The sequence below is a fragment of the Mastomys coucha genome, unplaced genomic scaffold, assembly GCF_008632895.1.
Source record: "Mastomys coucha isolate ucsf_1 unplaced genomic scaffold, UCSF_Mcou_1 pScaffold23, whole genome shotgun sequence".
Classification (NCBI taxonomy): Eukaryota; Metazoa; Chordata; class Mammalia; order Rodentia; family Muridae; genus Mastomys; species Mastomys coucha.
The window spans coordinates 70,351,766-70,373,531 of record NW_022196906.1 but is presented as its reverse complement, the minus strand read 5'-3'; positions in this window follow the sequence as shown (position 1 = coordinate 70,373,531).

The following is a 21,766-nucleotide window of genomic DNA, read 5'->3' as shown; positions in this document are numbered from 1 at the left end:
GAGGGGAAACTGGGAATGGAGAAATTCGCATGTAAATAAAGAAAATATCTAAAATAAAATTAAAAAAATTAAAAAAATTAAAAAAATTAAAAAAAAGAAATTTAATCTTTGTGAAATTCAATTTTGTTGTAAATAAAATGCATCTAAATGAGAAAAAAAAAAGAAGAAGAAGAAGAAGAAGCAGACATAGCCGGAGCACAGGATCTGCAAGCTGCTCTGGGTCTGGCAGGTGGTTCTGTTGCCCTCTTCTGGCCTCCTTGGGTAATGCATACATGTGCCATCCGAGTGCATGCAGACCAAACACCAATATATACAAAAATAAATCAATCTTAAAAATTAGAAAAGTGAAAAAAATTAAATTTATTTATTTGAGAACAGGTGTGTGTGTGTGTGTGTGTGTGTGTGTGTGTGTGTGTGTGTTGCTGTGTGTGTGGAGTATGTTCATTCAATGTCAGAGAACACCTTGGATGAATCTTCCTTTCATCATGTGCACATGCAGCCTAAGTGTGGTGGCAAGAGCCTTTACCTGATGGCCATCGATCTTCTACCCTGGAGCTGCCATGCCTAATGCAAAGTGTAACAAAGATATGGCCTAGGTGGCCCCTTAGATGAACGATGCTGTAAGCCACATTGAGAACCTTATACTTGACCTCGTCTTCAAGCCTGCTTTTGGTGACAGTTATTTCACACTGTCAGGCAATGGACACAAATACAGTTTTCTCCTCTGAATCATACCCATAGAAGCTCTTAAAAATATTCTCCAAAGAGTAAGTTTTGATGGGGTTTTCCTCAGAGTGACAGAAATCTGCTGCTTATCGGGCCAGGAGTTAAATAGCAGCATTTTGATTTTGATTTTGTTTTGCTTTGTTTTCAGAGATTTTTGATGATTTTTGGAATTCAATTCAATAATGATATAAATCAAATGTTAAAATAATCCTCTAAGGAAACTTCCTTTATTTGGGAGAAAAACAGTTTCACCCGTAACCATGGCAAGTTGGCATTGTTGCTATTGTTTTGTAAGCTGTTGGTGGGATTTTTCTGACTTTTAGTCCAGGTTTTACTCAAATACAACAGATGGCAATGATTACACTTTTATAACCTTTCCTTTTAAAAAAAAATGACTAAACAGACTGCAGTAAAATAAACAAACTTACCGCCCAGAAGGTTTTGTTTCACATTTTATTAAAACTAAAAGTGAATGAGGTAACTAAAAATGAATAGGAAATGTGACCTCCACGTTCCTCAATATCTACTCAAACATTGAGTGATCCCACTCTAAAGAATACTGGGGCATGAGGGTACAGAAGGTGAGGGCCAGGGAGATGGGGAGAGGAGGAGGAGGGCATGGATCAACACAAACTAAACATGTACAGCAATGTCATAACAGAACTCCTGCTCTGCCAACATGCATTAAAAGGTACAAAATAATATGTTGCTTTTATGCCACTTGTGATTTCAATAAACAAAACAAAAGCTAAAACAAAGTACAACAAAAACAAGATGGTCACAGAATTGATTGCTCAAATCAGAATCAAATGTGTGACCTAAGAGAAATGCCCCGACTGGTAATACCTTTCACATGTCTCAAATTCTGAGGCATCAGTTTAGATGTAACTAATATCAAGAATGATAAACTTAATAGCAAAACTTTTAATTGAAACACTTTCAGTCTTCCTAGTATTACGTAACATAATGTAACGTGAACGTTCAGTCTTCTTAGTAGTATGTAATTCTCCATGTTTCAATTTTATGTTCTCCCTTGTTTGTGGAATCCACACAATAATCTATATAAACACAGTAACAAATACATGTGTGTATAGAGAGTATACCATGAAGAAAAGACAAGAAAAGCTAATTGTAAGAAGACGAGAAAAACTGAACACAGGTCATGGACACCAGTTATGAAACAGGATATAGAGCCAGTGGTAGTGGCTCATGCCTTTATTCCCAGCACTATGGAGGCAGAGGCAGACCCATCTCTGAGTTCAAGACCAGCCTGCTCTACAGAACAAGTCCCAGGGTAGCCAGGACTACACGACAGAAACCCCATCTCTGAAAAATATATTAAAAAATCATCTGGAAAACCAGAATAATAAAGATGAATAAAGTAAGAGTGATGCTTAGAAGTAAACTATGAGGTTTTTGCTACAGTTTTTCAGAGCATCTCATTCTGTGCATGTCTGGAAAGTGCTGCGTATGTGTTTGCCTTCCTGGAAATCTATCTTTACTTGTCTGTGGTACTTGAAGACAGGAATGCAGTATCTTGCACATGGCAGTCAACTGCCCTATCGGTGAGCTAAAGTTCCAGCTCTAGAAATGTATTTAGAAACCGAAAGTAATTAACTTGTAAATGTTGCACATAGACAAGTCCAAGAATCTTAACAAATAATTAATTCACACACATGCATATCATACAGTTACTACAAAGTTTAGTTTTTTTGTTTGGGTTTTTTTATATTTTAAGTGACCTGTCTTAGTTAGGGTTTTACTGTTGTGAACAGACACCATGACCAAGGCAACTCTTATAAGGACAACGTTCAATTGGGGCTGCTTACAGGTTCAGAGGTTCAGTCCTTTATCATCAAGGCAGGAACATGGTAGCATTCAGGCAGGCATGGTGCAGTGTCGCTGCCTGCAGCCACACACAAACGGGTCTTCTGGAATAAGAGTTAGAGCCTGTGAAAAATTAAGGGAACTGGAATGCAGGAAGGGGTTAAAAATGAGACCAAGGCATGGTGTGCTTTCAGTCCTCCATCATTATTGAACTCTCTTTGTTACAAGCAGGTAGGTAGAGAACCCCCCTCCCCCGTTCTGTCAGCAACTCATGGCCCAATCAGCATCTTCATCTTCAGTCTCTGGAGGCAGGACTTCCAGCGTAACAGGAACTTGGAGAGAGGCGTGGCTATTAACAGGAGCTTGAAGAGAGGCATTTGTGGCAAGGCAAGGCCTGAAAAAACCAGCTCTTAGCTGGAGGAGGGTTACAGTGCAGGAGGAGCTGTGAGTTCTACTTCTTCATCTGAAGGCTGCTAGCAGGATACTGGCTCCCAGGTAGCTAGGACAAGAGTATTAAAGTCCATCTCCACAAGGCCACACCTACTCCAAGGCCACACCTCCCAACAGTGCTACTCCCTGAGCCAAGCATATACAAACCATCACATGGCCCAAACTTACCTGGCACGTGGACAGTACCACAGGTATTCAGAGACCTCCAACATTTTCTAGAACCCTACAGGCCATTCATGACCTCTCCCTCCTTTGCTCTCTCCCACCTCCCATTGTTTCTTCTTTCCTATCTTTATGGTGTTAGGAATTAGTCTGCAGAACTGGGATATGCTAGGCAGACAATGTACCACTGCCTACATACCGAGTCTGGCCAAACCTTCTTGACAAGAACCGGCCTTATTGGTCTTTCAGACTTTCTATGGGAATAGCCTCAGAGGCTCCTCAGCCCTCCGTGTTCAGGTAACCTTTGAGCTAAGGCTGCATGGGGGAAACACACTATGAATCATAATGGAGAGACGCCTCAGCAAACTGGATAGAAATCAGCATGGGCTGGGGAATTAGGCTGGAATTAGTCCCAGCCATAGTCAAGAAACTATTCTTGACAGATAGGTACTGGAAGAGAAAAAACCCATTTTCATCAATGGAGCAACACTGGGTGTATCAAGCACACTCCAGGACAGGATCCTTGCTCAGGAATAGTTCATTCCAAGCATGGTCACATGTTGCACATATGCACTTGTTCACAAGCATGCAGTTCTGAGCATGGCCACATGTCAGTGCATATTCATATGTTCACATGTGCAATTTCTGAGCATGGTCAATTTCTGGTGCATGTTGCATGTATATACAGATATGTGAAATTTCTGAGTGGTTAATTTTCAAAACATATGCATGTATTCTCACACATACATTTTCAAGCTTGGTCACTCATCAGTTTGTATGTACATGTTGGCATGTGCATTTCCCAAGCTTAGGTACATATCATTATGTGTGTGTTCATATGTGTGCAGTATGGTCATATGTCAGAACATATATGCATTGTCACATACATGCAATTTCTAAGTCTAGTCATATGTTGGTGCAAATGCAGATGTTCATATGCATGGAACTTCCAAAAGCAGTCTCATATTGACACATATGTATCTATTCATACATGTAAAGTGACTGAATGTGGTCTAATGTCAGTTAACATGCACATGTTCATAAATACAGTTCATAGCATAATTACATATTGGTGCATATGCATATGTTTACACACATGCAATTTCAGAGTGCAGACACCTGCCTAAGCATATGTGTATATCCACACATGTTCAATTTCCAATCATGGTCAAATTTCAATGCATTCAAGCATGCTCACACATGTGCAGTTCCAATTATAGTTTCATGTTGAAAAACATATATTTGAGCTTTGCAGTGGTGGTGCACGCCTTTAATTGAAGCATTTGGGAGGCAGAAGCAGGCAGATTTCTGAGTTCGAGGCCAGCCTGGTCCACAGAATGAGTTCCAGGACAGCCAGGGCTACACAGAGAAACCCTGTCTCAAAAAAAAAAAAAAAAAGAATATATGGTCATATCCATGCCATTTCTGACCACATGACATGTGAAGGTCCAAGTAAAGTCACATGTCAGCACCTATGTGTGTATTCACATGTGTGTAAGTTCTGAGTATGGTCATATATCAGAACATATATACACGTTAATACATTTGCAGTTTGAAATATGATCACATGTCATATACATGTTCACATATGTGCAGGTTCTAAGTGTTACTACCTGTGTGCATATGTGCATATATTTATAGGTATTTAGTTCCAAGTATGGTTACATGCTGGTACATATACTCATGTTCACACACATGCAATTTCCAAGCACAGTAAATTTTTAACACATATATGTATGGTCATTTACATACAGCTCCCAAGCTTAGTTATATGTCAGTGCATATGTGTGTGTCATCTGTGTGCATGCTTAGGTGTCATCATATCATATATGTGCATATTCATATATGTGCAGTTCCAAGAGTGGTCACATGTTGGCATACATACACATGTCACAAGCATGCAAGTTCCAAGCTGAGACAAATGTACATGCATACTCATGTGTTCACATAGTGCAATGCTCAAGGGTGGTCATATATGGGCCCATATGCATGGGTTCACATATGTGTAGTTCCTGAGCATAGCTATATGTCATCACCTGCATGTATGTTCACACACATACAATTCCATAGGATGGTCAAATGTTGGAGCATATGCATATGTTCACATAGGTACATTTTCTGGGCTTGGTCACATATTGCCACACATGTACATGTTCACATGTGTATAGTCTCAATAGCAGTCCCATGTCAGTGCCTATGAATGTGTTATACACATGCAAATTTCACAGTTTCATCTAAGTATATATGAGTGTGTTCACATACGAATTATTCCCATGTATTGCCACATATTGGTGCATATGCATGTGTTCACATGAATGTAGTTTCTGAATGAGGTCACATTTTGGCACATATGCACATGTTTTACACATGTTTAGTTTCTGAGCAGAGTAACATATCCACAAGTTCACACATGCAGTTTTGTTTGGGGGCACATGTTAGCATGTATGTGCATGATCACACATGGAGTTCTGAGCTCAATCACATGTCACTACATACGCATATGTTCATATGTATGCAGATCCCAAATGTATTCACCTGTCTGCCCACACAAGGATGTTCACAGGCATTTGAGTGCAGTCAAATGTAGGCAGATATGCATATGTTCACATGAATCTAATTCTGAATCCAGACCATATGTTTACACATATGCAGTTATAATCATAACTAAATATCAGCAAATATGAACACATTCACATGTGTATGTTAATTTAGAGCACAGTCATATTGGCACAGATATTTGAGTCCAATGGATGCAGTTTCTGAGACTGGTCACATATTAATACACATGTGCTTATTCACATGAACAAGTTTTGAGCCCAGTCACTTGTTGACATATATGCCCTTCTTCACCTACATGCAGTATTTGAGTACAGTCACATATCAGCACATATATGAGTGTTCAGCTGCATCTAAGTAATGAGCACAGTCACAAGCTGATGTATATGTTTATATTCACACATATACAGTTCCAAGTATGATCACATAGCAGAGTATATGTATGTATTTATATGCATTCATGTATTATTTGTAATATCTAAACTCAGTCGGTTATTGACACATATGTACACATCTACATATATACAACTTCCTAGAATGGTCAAACATCAGCACATATAAATGTGTTCACATATATGCATTTCCAAGCACAATCACATATCAGCACATATGCACATGTTGTCAGACATATCTTTTACCTTAGTCACATATTAGTTTATATGTGCATGTCACCTGTATGCACCTCCATTCATGGTCAAGAATCTGCACATATGCCTCTGTTCACACATTTCCAGTTCCAAGGGCAGTCACATGTTGTATATGCCTATGTCACAGGTACACATGCTCTGCTCTAAGTCATACATGGTTACTCATGTGTGAGTTTACACATGTTCAGTTCCCAAGTATAGTCACGTGTCAGCATAAATACATATTCATACAGATGTAGTTCCCTAGAATGATCAAAAGTTGGCACATGCGTGTCATCTACTAGTCTAGTCAGCAGTGTGAACCTGGGAGAATGTGGCCTAAAAAATGAGCCAGATTAAAGTCTCATGCAATAGCCAACTTTATTTGGAGCATAAAGTTTATACTAGGAGGGTTAAGAGTCACCTGAGTAAAGTATTCAATCATAAGGACAAGGCACACATTGCAAAAAATGATTTTCCATATAAGCATATAAACAAATAATAGCCAGTTGTAATGAAACAGTATGAAATAAACTCACTTCTATCCTTTACACCTTGAGGTGGGCATGAAAACATGTCTTCTCACATGTACATAACCACATGCTTGAAAAGTTCTAATTGTGGTCAAATGTCAGTCCATATGCATTTGTTCATAGGTGTTCAACTCAATAGCATTGTCCTGTGTTATCACATATTGAAGTTCCTGAGCATGGACATGTACTTGCTCATATGCATGTGTTCACATGAGTGCAGCATGGACATAAGCATGTGTTGACATGAGTACAAATTCTGAGCTCAGTTATGTGTCAGTACGTGTACATGTTTTCACACACCAAAGTTCCAAGCACAATCATATGTTGGCATATATGTCCATGTTTACACAAATTCAAGCACTGGGTGCAGTCTCATCTTAGACCAAACATGCACATTCACATACATGCAGTCTTGAGTATAGTCACATTTTGCTGTTTGTTTGACATGGTCACATGTCAGCATGTATGTACATGTTCACACACATGTAGTTTACAAGAACAATCACATGTTGACAAATATACACATTTTCACACATATAAAGTTTCCATTTACTGAGATATATCATCATTATGCACATATTCCCATGCATGCAGTTTCTAAGCATTATCATATGGAGAGTTTCATGTAGGTGATGATATGCAAATGACTTTTGAGCATAGATAGATGTCAATGTATACATACATGTTCACATGCATGTAGTTTTGAACATAATCAAACGTATGTGTATTTTCTCACAAAACAGATTCCATATGAAGTCCTAAATCTTTGTGTACATGTATGATCATATGCATGCAGTTTTCAAAAACAACTACTTTTGGCATTTATGTGTATGTTCACTTGTATATTGTTTCAAAAGTGGTCAACTGTTGGCATATATACACATTTCAATTACATGCCACTTCTGAAACTAGACAAATGTTAGTATGTATTTGTATGTTTGCACATGTGCAGTTTCAGAGCACAATGTATGCTGGCATGAACATTCATATATAGGCACATCAAAATTTTGAGTGTGTTCACATGTCACAGGGTATGCATATGTTCATAAGAATGCAGTTGTAGAGCAAAGTCACATGCTGTTGTATATACACTTGCTGATACTCATGTATGTACTAAGTATAATTCCATGTAATCATTCACCCACATGTTTTCATACATATAATCTCTGAACCTTGTCATATGTCAACATGTATGTGCCTATTCACAAACATGCAATTTCCAAGCACTCTGTTACACTGGAATGTAGTGATTTATTCATATCTGTGCAATTTTCAATAACTCACATATGTCACCATGTGCATGCACATTTATATGCATGGTTTCTGTGTGTTGTCACATGTCATCATTCATATGCATATTCACATGCATAAAAATTTTGAGCCCTGTCAAATGTCAGTATTTATGTATGTGCTTATACACATGCATTTTATAAGTATAGTCACATGTCAGTGTGTGTGTGTGTGTGTGTGTATACATTTCATATGCATATAACTTTCAAGTATGTTCATATTTTGGCATATATACACATGGTCACATGTAATTTCCAAGAATGGCCATATTTTGGTATGTACTCATATTTTCACACACATGCAAACTTTAAAGTATGGTCACATATTGACATGTTCACACATGTTCAAGCACATGCTATTTCTAAGCATGTTCATCTTCTAGTATGTCTGTATGCATATACATATACATGCAATTTTAGTGTGGTAATATGTTGGTATCTATGGGCATGTTCACACACACAAAGATACTTAGTGCAGTCACATGTTAGTGCGTACATGCATATACACACATGCAGCTTCCTACTTGGATACTGCCATGCTTTCCACTATGATGATAATGGACTGAACCTCTAAAACACCATGATGATAACGGACTGAACTTCTTAAACTGTAAGCCCACCCTTAATTAAATGTTTTCTTTTATAAGAATTGCCTTGGTCATGGTGTCTCTTCACAGCAATAAAACCATAACTAAGACACCCCATACAACTTGTAGACTAAATTACATGTAGACAAAATTACACAGTCATGCTGCAGTGTGACCAGGTTCAGAAACAGCATGTGGGTGAACATGCCCATACAGCTTCATGTATGAGCAGGAAAAAAATAGGCATGTGGGTGAACAAATCCATATACCTCACTATATGACCAGGCTTGGAAATGACCTGAAGAAATACATGCCAATACATTACTCCATTTGGCCTTCTCAGAAATGGCTTGGGAACCAAAATGTCTATACTGTCCTGCATAGGAATGTCTCAGAAATGACACCTGGCCAGATTTCCCACACACAAAATGTCCATACCCACAGGATAGGTCTCATAAATGACTTGTGAGCCAACATGCTTGTACAACTCCCACAGACTAGTCAAAGAAATGGCATGTGGTTCAACATGAACATACACCCTCCCCATGTGACCAGGTTCAGAAATGACATGTAGTCTAATGTGCCCATACAACCACCACCACCCCCATAGCACCAGTCTCAGAAATGTCATGTAGCCCACTATGTACATGCAACATCCCATCTGACAAATGTCAGAAATGGCATGTGCTCCAAAATACCCACAAATCCCCATATGACCTGCTCAGTAATCACATGTAGGAGGAATTGCACAATTATTTGTTGTGATATTTGGATAGCTGTGGGGTTGCTTGTATGTTGATGCTTATTCCACTCTCCTGAGAGGGGTTGTGAAAAAGCAATGAGTCACACACTCAGGTGACTTCTTGTGAGTCATCCCCTAATGAATAAAGGAGCCAATCACTGGGTGAGTAGGTGGGACTTCTGGATTGGATAGGGGAAGAGGGGAAGAAGGAGAGAGATAGGGTCTTTTTGGATAGAGATAGTATGAGGATGAGATGTAGCTACTAGTGTCTCCTGATTTCAATGGTGGATCCATCAGGATTCACCACTGGAAGATTTAGATTTAATAAAGCTTACAAGATTAGGTTTTAGTTGTTGTGCCCAGGGATTGAGTTACCATTGTTTCTGAACTAAGTTTGTGTTGTGTTTTCCTTCATGCGGTGGCTCATCTGGGTTCAAGAGAGAAAGGTACAACAGCAAAGCATGGGTTTGCCTGATGGGCACCAGAAACGTCGCAAAGAATTTGAAGCATGGGGCTGGCATGGTAGCAATCCGTCAGTGGGAACTTTGTGAGCTGGATGGAAAGATTTTGGAGCTCTGAGTCAGAGAGTCTCCACGAGATAAGAACTGGCCAGCAAGACTGCCAGGGTTGAGAGTAGCAGGACGTATGTAAAACAGGAACCTGCCAGTTCTTTTTATCATTTCCCACAACAATTATTCCTCAATGTGACTAGTTCCAGAAATGGCATGTGGGCCAAAATATTCAAATCCTCCCCCAAGTCTTAGGTTTTTAACCCCCCAAGTTAGGGTTTTAACTACAGTTAAAACCCCCAAGTTAGGGTTTTATTGCTGTGTACAGACACCATGACCAAGGCAAGTCTTATAAGGACAACATTTAATTGGGACTGGCTTACAGGTTCAGAGGTTCGATCCATTATCATCAAGGCAGAAACATGGCAGCATCAAGGCAGGCATGGTGAAGGAGGAACTGAGAGCTCTACATCTTCATCTGCAGGCCATATATGACCATCAAACCATGCCCTCCAACCCCTGTATGTGACCAGCTCAGAAATGTCATATGAGTCAAATAATCCATATACAACCCCAAGTGATGGAGTCAGGTATAACGTGTGGGCTTATAGGCTCATACAGTCTCACATATCACAGAGCTCAAAATTGGCATCCAAATCAACATGTCCATACATTCCCCCATGTGACCAGACTGGTAAGTGGCATCTGGTCCAAACGCCTAAACACATTCTCATAAGACTGGGCATGGAACTGGCATGTGGGACTGACAGCATATCCATACACTGCCCCTGTGTGGCCAGCCTCAGAAAGGTATGTGGGCCCACAGACCCATTCATTCCATGTACTATAGGGCTTGGAATTCACATATGATCCAACATTCCCATGCACTTCCCCATGTGATAGCCCTCAAAACTGACATGTGAGCAAACATACAATTATACCCTTTCAAAGTAAAATGACATGTTTGTCAAAATGCCCATACATGCTCCTATATGACCTGCTTAATGATGGCATGTGGGCAAAAGTACCCATACATGCCACAATGTGACCAGTTTCAGAAATAGCATGTGAGCCAACATGCACATAATCCACTATGTGACTAGTCCTGGTGTAACTATATGACTAGTTCTAGAAATGGAATGTGGTTCAGAATGCCCATATATCACTCCATGCAAGGAGCTTCAAAATTGGCATGTTGGAACAACATGCACATACAGCCTCCCCCAAAATGACCAGACTTGGAAATGGCAAGTGACTTAACATGTTCATATACCCCATATGTGATCAGGCTCATAAATAGCAATGTGGACCAGCCGAACCACACCCCTCCATGTGTCTGGTCTCAGAAATGACTTATAGGCCAAAATACCACTGTATATAAAGGCTTTGGGAATGACATGTGCACCAAAATGCCCACACCCAACTCCATGTAACTGGGATTAGATCTTCTTCCATATAGGCCAAATACATATATACCCACTTACAGAATAAGGATCAGAAATGACTTATGACCCCACATATTCATTCAGCTTCCATAGGATCAAACTCCAAACGGCTTGTGGATCAACATGACCGTACCTCACCCATGTGAACAGACTGGGCCAACATGTCCACTCACACTCAGAGAGGACATGCTCAGAGCCCACAAAATGAATACACCAATACGTCCATTCACCCACCAGTATAACAATTCTAAGAAGTTGGATGTGGTCCAATACATTCATATTCTCTTCCATATTATCAGATGCCCTCTTCTGGGTTTCCACAGGCACCCACACACATGTGCACAAACACACACATATAAATAAAATATAAAACATCTTTTTAAAAAGTAATGAGTTTGAGGCTAGCTTGGGATACATGAGACTGTCTTAAAAATAAAATTCAAGGGTAGAAAGATGATTTATCAGTTAAGAACACTGGCTGCTCTTCCAAAGATCCCCACCACTACTTCTGGCCTATGAGAGAAGTAGGCATATACATGGTGCACAGATATAAATGCATGCAAGCAAAACACATACCCATACCCATAATAGAAATCAGTTTTTAAAACTAGAATTTGATAAATTCTAAAGAAATGACAAATACCTGCATCTGACTTTCCTACAAATAACTGCACTTTACAAGTTCATTTTAATATATGCTGAATACATAAATATGTAAGTATATTTTTAAATTGATTTTACCATAGATTACCATAATGTATTATATTTTCAATGTTGTTAATGCTAGGCAGAAAATAAAAGCGGGTTTTATATTCAGTCTGTTCCAATTATGAAACTTGCTTGGATACCAGGCATGGTGGCACACACCTTTAATCTCAACCCTCAGGGGAGGTAGAGGCAGACAGTGCTCTTAGCCTCTGAGCCTTTTTTCAGTTTAGAGTAATATTTCTCTTCTTAAGGCTATTAAAGTATTCACACTTTTTTTATGTTTTCCCATTTAAATCCCTGATCTGTAATACAATTTATTTCAGTGAAAGTGTGAAGAACATATTTGCTATTTTTAAAAAATGCTAGCCAATCACAATGACATCATTTTTGAACTAATTATATATTTTCTACAGATTTTAAATACAACTTGTATCAAATACTAAATTATCATAGCCCTGGGAAACAATTTGGAAGCTATTGTAGCAGTTCTATTTCTGGACTATTTTCTTTGGGCAAGGTCTAGAGTTCATAGAGATTCTTTAATGTAGTCTTAAGCACAGAGTAAAGAAAGGTGTTCAGAAAGAAAGACAATGCTGAGCATATGGCTATGGCTTCCCTAAAAGAATCACATGTTCTCTTGTTGTGGTGTCAAGGACAAAATATCTTAACTTCGTAATTTAACATCTAATGAGACACTTTATCTTCACCTTCTTTACAATTTTCTTATTTATTACTCATTATTCACTGCTCAAAACATTACTCATTGAACACCTACTCCTACTGCATGGGAGACTCCCTCGCAAGTGCTGGAACATGAGGAGTAAGGTTCATTCTGGCAGAGCACCTGAGTAGTCTGGAGGAGGACGTGGGGCATGAAACAATTTTAATGAAGGTTGTGATAAATTTGAATAAAGAAAGAGGTAGGATGATGTAATAGGCGGCAATCCTGAAGGATGCTAATCAAGGAGCATCCTTCTGAGAAGGGGCCATTTACCCTGCAGAGGAGCATGAACTGAAGGAAGAACAAGACAGTGAAGGTGATGGAGGTGTGGTGATAGAATCCCATAATCCTACACTCAAGAGATTGGCACAGAGTATCAGGAGTCAAGGTCCTGCTCAGCTATGTAGCAAGCTGAAGGGCACAAAATATATACTACATCAAAATACACATGCGCGTGCATGCGCGTGCGCGTGCACACACACACACACACAGTCAAGAACACTGGCTGCTCTTCCAAAGATTCCCCACCACTACTTCTGGCCTATGGGAGAAGTAGTCATATACATGGTGCACAGATATAAATGCATGCAGGCAAAACACATACCCATACCCCTAACAGAAATTGTTTTTTAAAACTAGAACTTTGTAAATTCTAAAGAAATGACAAACACCTGCATTTGACTTTCCTATGAATAACTGCACTTTACAATCCCAAAGGAAGGACAAGATTGATAGGCCCAAGTTTGCATAGAAGAAAGGGTCATGAGGTTGCTGCAACATGAAAACAAAAGGTGAACATCTTCAATTTCCTCCTTGCCCACACTCACTGTCCATCCCTCTCCGTGCTCTGAAGGTTTACTACTGGAACTGCATAGACACCCTTCGGTTTCTGGCTGAGTCCTGTCACCTTGAGGTGCACCACCAGTAGAAGCTGAGAAGACAAGAGGAGAGTGGAATCGGGTTTCTTCGAAGCCTTCCCTGAGGGTAGCAACATCTACTGAAGACTATAGCTTTGCCTACTGCTCCTCTGTGTGGCTCTGTCACTATGCTCAAGCCTTAATTAGTCATGTCCCAACCTTGGTGGCTGTAACTTCTCACATTTTTTTTTTTTACCTAAAATGCACCCTTACCTTTAACAAACTTCTCTATCTTTGAAACATATATTCTTTGAAATATTTGAGGTTTGGGTGTTTTGATTCTTTGGGTGTTTTGTTCTGTGGTGCTGGGGTGGAACCTGAGACCCTAGCCAGGCTAGGCTGCACTTTACCCCTGAGCCACATCCCCAGGCCTTCAGGTTGCTGTTTTAAAGATCAAACTGGTTGCTGTGAACTATAAACTGAAGGTCTCAAAAAAGAGAGAACTTGATAGCAATGAGCTTGAATCCAGAACTGACCTGAAGGAAACGTGAATGGTTGGATACAGGGACTCACATGGCTGAGCTTCATTCATTTGCTCATTAATGTTTTCAGCAAGTATTTGTATGACCATTATTATTATTGGAACAATACTGTTCTTCTAGGAACTCCAGAAAGACAGATAAATTATACAGGACGCTCAAAAGAGACAAACGGCAAGGAAAAAAGATAAAGAGTTAAGGTACAAGGGTAGAAAGTGGGGTAGAAGTGCTCAGACCCCTGGACTCAGGTGAGATCGCCAGTATCTCTCCAGTGAATGTCTAAGGCAGGACCAGCCAGGAGAGCACAGGCCACAGAAGCAGCAGAGCAGCTGGGACAGGGTCCTTCCTGCACCCCTCTGCACGCAGGAGGTGGGGCTGTTCCACAGCCCTCTGTGCACAGGTCTTGACAAGAGAGAGCTTGTCGCCAGGGAGTGCTCTGACCCAGGGATTAAGGTGAGATCACCATTTTCTCTCCAGTGACTAAGGTGGGACCAGCCAGGACAGCCAGGGAAGCAGCAGAGCAGCTGGAACAGGGTCCTTCCTGCCTCCATCTGCATCCAGGAGGTGGAGCTGTTCTGCAGTCCTTTGTGCACAGGTCTTTCCAGGAGAGAGCTGGTCTCCCAGGAGTGCTGACACACACTTACAGACCCACAGGAGGAACAAGCTACAGCCAGAGACAGCAAGAACATCTAACACCAGAGATTACCAGATGGTGAAAGGTAAATACAAGAATCTTATCAACAGAAATCAAGACTACTTGTCATCATCAGAACCCAGTACTCCCACCACAACAAGTGCTGGATACCCCAACACACCGGAAAAGCAAGATTTGGATCTAAAGTCATTATCTCATGATGCTCATCGAGGATTTTAAGGACATAAATAACTCCCTTAAAGAAATACAGGAGAACACAGGTAAACAGGTACAAGCCCTTAAAGAGGAAACACAAAAAATCCCTTAAAGAATTACAGAAAAACACAACCAAACAGGTAAAGGAATTGAACAAAAACATCCAGGATCTAAAAATGGAAGTAGAAACAATAAAGAAATTACAAAGGGAAATAACTCTGGAGATAGAAAACCTAGGAAAGAAGTCAGGAGCCATAGATGTAAGCATCAACAACAGAATACAAGAGATAGAAGAGAGAATCTCAGGTACAGAAGATACCATAGAAAACATTGACACAACAGTCAAAGAAAATGCAAATTGCAAAAAACCCTAACCCAAAACATCCAGGAAATACAGGACACAAGAAGAAGACCAAACCTAAGGATAACAGGAATAGAAGAGAATGAAGACCTCCAGCTTAAAGGGCCAGTAAATATCTTCAACAAAATTATAGAAGAAAACTTCCCTAACCTAAAGAAAGAAATGTCCAAAGACATACAAGAGGCCTACAGAACTCCAAATAGTTTGGACCAGAACAGAAATTCCTTCCGTCACATAATAATCAAAACTCCAAATGCACTAAACAAAGAAAGAATATTAAAGGCAATAAGGGGAAAAGGTCAAGTAACATATAAAGGCAGGCCTATCAGAATTACACCAGACTTCTCACCAGAGATTATGAAAACTAGAAGATCCTGGGCAGGTGTCATACAGACCCTAAGAGAACACAAATGCCAGCCCAGGCTACTATACCCAGCAAAACTCTCAATTACCATAGATGGAGAAAACAAGATATTCCATGACAAAAAAAATTTACACAATATCTTTCCACAAATCCAGCCCTTCAAAGGATAATAAATGGAAAACTCATACACAAGGAGGGAAACTACAACTTAGAAAAAGCAAGAAAGTAATCTTCCAACAAAACTAAAAGAAGATAGCCACATGAACAGAGTTCCAACTCTAACAACAAAAATAACAGGAAGCAACAATTACTTTTCCTTAATATCTATTAATATCAATGGACTCAATTCCCCCAATAAAAAGACATAGGTTATCAGACTGGGTACGTAAATAGGACCCAAAATTTTGTTGCATTCAAGAAACCCACCTCAGTGACAAAGACAGACACTACCTCAGAATGAAAAGCTAGAAAACAATTTTCCAAGCAAATGGTCCCAAGAAACAAGCTGGAGTAGCCATTCTAAACCTAAAGTGACCAGAAATAATAAGGAGGGACACTTCATACTCATCAAAGGTGTGATCTACCAATATGAACTCTCAATTCTGAACCACTATGCTCCAAATGCAAGGGCATCTACATTCATACAAGAAACTTTACTAAAGCTCAAAGCACACATTGCACCGCACACAATAATAGTGGGAGACCTCAACACCCCACTCTCTGCAATGGGCAGATTATAGAAACAGAAACTAAACAAAGACACAGTGAGATTAACAGAAGTTATGAAACAGATGGATTTAACAGATATCTATAGAACTTTTTATCCTAAAACAAAAGGATATACCTTCTTCTCAGCACCTAATGGTACCTTCTCCAAAATTGACCATATAATCAGTCACAAATTAAACCTCAACAAATACAAGGAGATTGAAATAATTCTTTTCATCCTATCAGATCACCATGGACAAAGGCTGCTCCTCAATAACAACATAAACAATAGAATGCCCACATACATATGGAAGCTTAACAACACTCTACTCAATGATAGCCTGGTCAAGGAAGAAATAAAGAAAGAAATTAAAGACTTTTTAGAGTTTAATGGAAATGAAGCCACAACATACTCACTTATGAGACACAATGAAAGCAGTCCTAAGAGGAAAACTCGTAGCTCTGAGTGCCTCCAAAAAGAAACTGGAGAGAGCATACACTAGTAGTTTGACAGAACATCTGCTCTAGAACAAAAGGAAGCAAATTTACCCGAGGAGTCGACAGAGCTAAAACCAACCAAGTGGAAACAAAAAGAGCAATACAAAGAATCAACCAAACCAGGAGCTGGTTCTTTGAGAAAATCAACATAATAGATAAACCCTTAGCCAGACTAACTAGAGGGCACAGAGACAGTATCCTAATTAACAAGATCAGAAATTAAAAGGGAGACATAACAACAGACACTGAGGAAATCCAAAAAATCATGAGATCGTACTACAAAAGCCTATACTCAACAAAACTGGAAAGCCTGGATGAAATGAACAATTTTCTAGACAGATACCAGGTACCAAAGTTAAAGCAAGATCAGATAAATGATTTAAACAGTCCCCTAAAGAAATAGAAACAGTCATTAATAGTCTCCCAACCAAAAAAAGCCCAGGACCAGATGGGTTTAGTGCAGAGTTCTATCAGACCTTCAACAAGGACCTCCTCAAAGTATTCCACAAAATAGAAACAGAAAATACACTACCCAATTCATTCTATGAAGCCACAATTACTCTGATACCTAAACCACACAAAGACCCAACAAAGAAAGAGAACTTCAGACCAATTTCCCTTATGAATATCGATGCAAAAATACTCAATAAAATTCTCACAAACCTCATCCAAGAACACATCAAAATGATCATCCATCATGACCAAGTAGGCTTCATCCCAGGGATGCAGGGACGAAACAATCGTAAATCCATCAACATAATCCACTATATAAACAAACTCAAAGAAAAAAAAACATATGATCATTTCATTAGATGCTGAGAAAGCATTTGACAAAATCCAACACCCCTTCATGTTGGAAAGATCAGGAATTCAAGGCCCACACCTATACATAGTAAAAGCAATATAAAGCAAACCAATAGCCCACATCAAACTAAATGGAGAGAAACTTGAAGCAATCTCACTAAAATCAGGGACTAGACAAGGCTGCCCACTCTCTCCCTACCTATTCAATATAGTACTTGAAGTACTAGCCAGAGTAATTAGACAACAAAAGGAGATCAAAGGGATACAAATTGGAAAGGAAGAAGTCAAATTATCACTATTTGCAGATGATATGATAGTATACATAAGTGACCCCAACAATTCCACCAGAGAACTCCTAAACCTGATAAACAACTTCAGCAAAGTAACTAGATATAAAATTAACTCAAACAAATCAGTGGCTTTACTTCACACGAAGGGTAAACAGGCTGAGAAAGAAATTAGGGAAACAACACCCTTCACAATAGTCACAGATAATATAATATACCTTGGTGTGACTCTAACTAAGCAAGTGAAAGATCTGTGTGACAAGAACTTCAAGTCTTTGAAGAAAGAAATTGAAGATCTCAGAAGATGGAAAGATCTCCCATGCTCACAGATGGGCAGGATTAATAAAGTAAAAATGACCATCTTGCCAAAGCAATCTACAGAGTCAATGCAATCCGCATCAAAATTCCAACTCAACACTTCATAGAGTTAGAAAGAGCAATTTGCAAATTCATTTGTAATAACAAAAAACCCAGGATATCAAAAACTATTCTCAACAATAAAAGAACTTCAGGTGGAATCTCCATCCCTGACCTCAAGCTGTACTACAGAGCAATTGTGATAAAAACTGCATGGTATTGGTACAGTGACAGGCAAGTAGATCAATGGAATAGAATTGAAGACCCAGAAATGAACCCACACACCTATGGTTACTTGATATTTGACAAAGGAGCTAAAACCATCCATTGGAAAAAAGACAGCATTTTCAACAAATGGTGCTGGCTCAGCTGGCAATCAGCACGTAGAAGAATGCAAATCAACCCATTCTTATCTCCTTGTACAAAGTTCAAGTCCAAGTACATCAAGAACCTCCACATAAAACCATACACACTAAAACTTATAGAGGAGAAAGTGGGGAAGAACTTCGAATATATGGGCACAGGGAAAAAATCCTGAACAGAACATCAATGGCTTATGCCGAAAGATCAAGAATTGACAAATGGGACTTCATAAAATTGCAAGCCTTCTGTAAGGCAAAGGACACTGTCAATAGGACAAAAAAGCAACCAACAGATTGGGAAAAGATCTTTACCAATACCACATCTGAAAAAGGGCTAATATCCAATATATACAAAGAACTCAGAAGTTACACTCCAGAGAACATAATAACCCTATTTAAAAATGAGGTACAGAGCTAAACAAAGAATTCTCAACTGAGGAATATCAAATGGCTGAGAAACACCTAAAGAAATGTCCAACATCATTGGTCATCAGGGAAATGAAAATCAAAATGACCCTGAGATCCCACTTCACACAAGTTAGAATGGGTAAGATCAAAAACTCAGGTGACAGCAGATGCTGGTGAGGTTGTGAAGAAAGAGGAACATTACTTCATTGCTGGTGGGATTGCAAGCCGGTACAACCACTCTGGAAATCAGTCTGGTGGTTCCTCAGAAAATTGAACATAGTACTACCTGAGGACCCAGATATACCACTTCTGGGCATATACCCAGAAGATGCTCCAACATGTAAAGGACACATGCTCCACTATGTTCATAGCAGCCTTATTTATAATAGCCAGAAGCTGGAAAGAACCTAGATGTCCCTCAACAGAGGAATGGATACAGAAAATGTGGTACATTTACACAGTAGAGTACTACTCAGCTATGAAAAACAATGACTTCATGAAATTCTTAGACAAATGGATGGATCTGGAGGATATCATCCTGAGTGAGGTAACCCAGTCACAAAAGAACACACATGGTATGCACTCACTGATAAGTGGATATTATTCCAGAAGCTTGGAATATCCAATATACAATCCACAAACCACATGAAACTCAAGAAGAAGGAAGACCAAAGTGTGGATACTTCGATCCTTCTTAGAAAGGGGAACAAAATACCCATATAAGGAGTTACAGAGACAAAGTATGGAACAGAGACTGAAGGAATGACAATCCAGAGACTGCCCCACCTGGGGATCCATCCCATATACAGACGCCAAACCCAGACACAATTGTGGTTGCCAAGAAGTGCTGGCTGACAGGAGCTTGATATAGCTGTCTCCTGAGAGGCTCTACCAGTGCCTGACAAATACAGAAGTGGATGCTCACAGTTATCCATTGGACTAAGCACAGAGTCCCCATTGAAGGAGCTAGAGAAAGGATCCAAGGAGCTGAAGGGTTTGCAGCCCCTTAGGAAGAACAACAATATGAACTAACTAGTACCCTCAGAGCTCCCAGGGACTAAAACACCAACCAAAGAGCACACATGGTGGGACTCATGACTCCATCAGCATATGTATAGCAGAGGATGGCCAAGTCAGTCATCAATGGGAAGAGAGGCCCTTAGTCCTGTGAAGGCTCTATGCCCCAGTGTAGGGAATGCCGGGGCCAGGAAGCAGGAGAGGGTTGGTTGGTGAGCAGGGTGAGGGGGGAGGTAATAGGGGCGTTTTTGGAGGGAAGCCAGGATTTGAAATGTAAATAAAGAAAATATATAATTTAAAAAAAAAAAGAACTAAAGAAAGAAAGAAAAGAGGGCGGAATTTTAACTGACCCATCACTGAGGTGAGATTTGACTTCATTAGAGGAAGAATCAAAATGAGACACTGGAAAAGGAGACCTCAGTGACAGCTTCTATGTGAGAGTGTGTCTGCCCATGGCAAAAGCATCAGAGGCTGATAGGGCTGGAGCTCTGGAGCCTGGGGAGAGTGAGAGAGAGTGAGGTTAGAGACACCACTAAAGCACTCACAAATGCTCCTCTTGACCATTGCTCTGTGTCACGGGGGGTGGGAAGAAACAAGAGTCACTGCCTCTCAGAAGGCATTAGTTTTACCTAATTACACCTAGGCACTGTCTAGAAAGAAATGATGGCCTAATTCCCCAGTGCTTTGGAAATTACAGGGACTTGGCAGCTAAAATACTTTGGGTCATCAAGGGAATGGGTGGAGGATGGTCTTTGAAGCATCAAAGCAAAGCCATTGATTTCCATTTCCACTAAGGGAAATGTTTAATTGTCTTCTCAGAACATCTACCTTTGGGAGAACAAAAGAGAAAGAACAGTCATACCTCTCTCTCCACGGATGAGCTGTTATCCTATAACTGCCTCATGCTTCCGTGGCATGAACACTACATGCATACACACAAAATATAAATAAGCATAATTTTTAACAGAATGTGAATTTTTCTCACAGTGAACAAAGAACTTAAAAACTTCTTAAGATGGAGCTGGAGAGATGGCTCAGCAGTTAAGAGCACTGACTGCTCTTCCAAACATCTTGAGTTCAAATCCCAGCAACCACATGGTGGCTCACAACCATCTGTAATGAGATCTGACGCCCTCTTCTGGTGTGTCTGAAGACAGCTACAGTGTACTTACATATAATAAATAAATAAATAAATCTAAAAAAAAAAAAAAAAAAAAAAACTTCTTAAGAAGGGAGCTGGAGAGTGGGAGGACCCAAGTTCAAACCTCAGCAACTGTGTTTTTAAAAAATAAGCAGGGCTGAGCACGCTAGTGCACACCTTTAATCCCAGCACACAGGATGCAGACAGACTCACAGGCAGATCTCTGTGAGTCCGAGGCTAGCCTGGTCTCCAAATCAGGCCTAGGGCAGCTAGGGCTCCACTAAACATAGCAGCCCTGTATTGAAAACTAAGAGACGGCGGGGGGTGGGGGG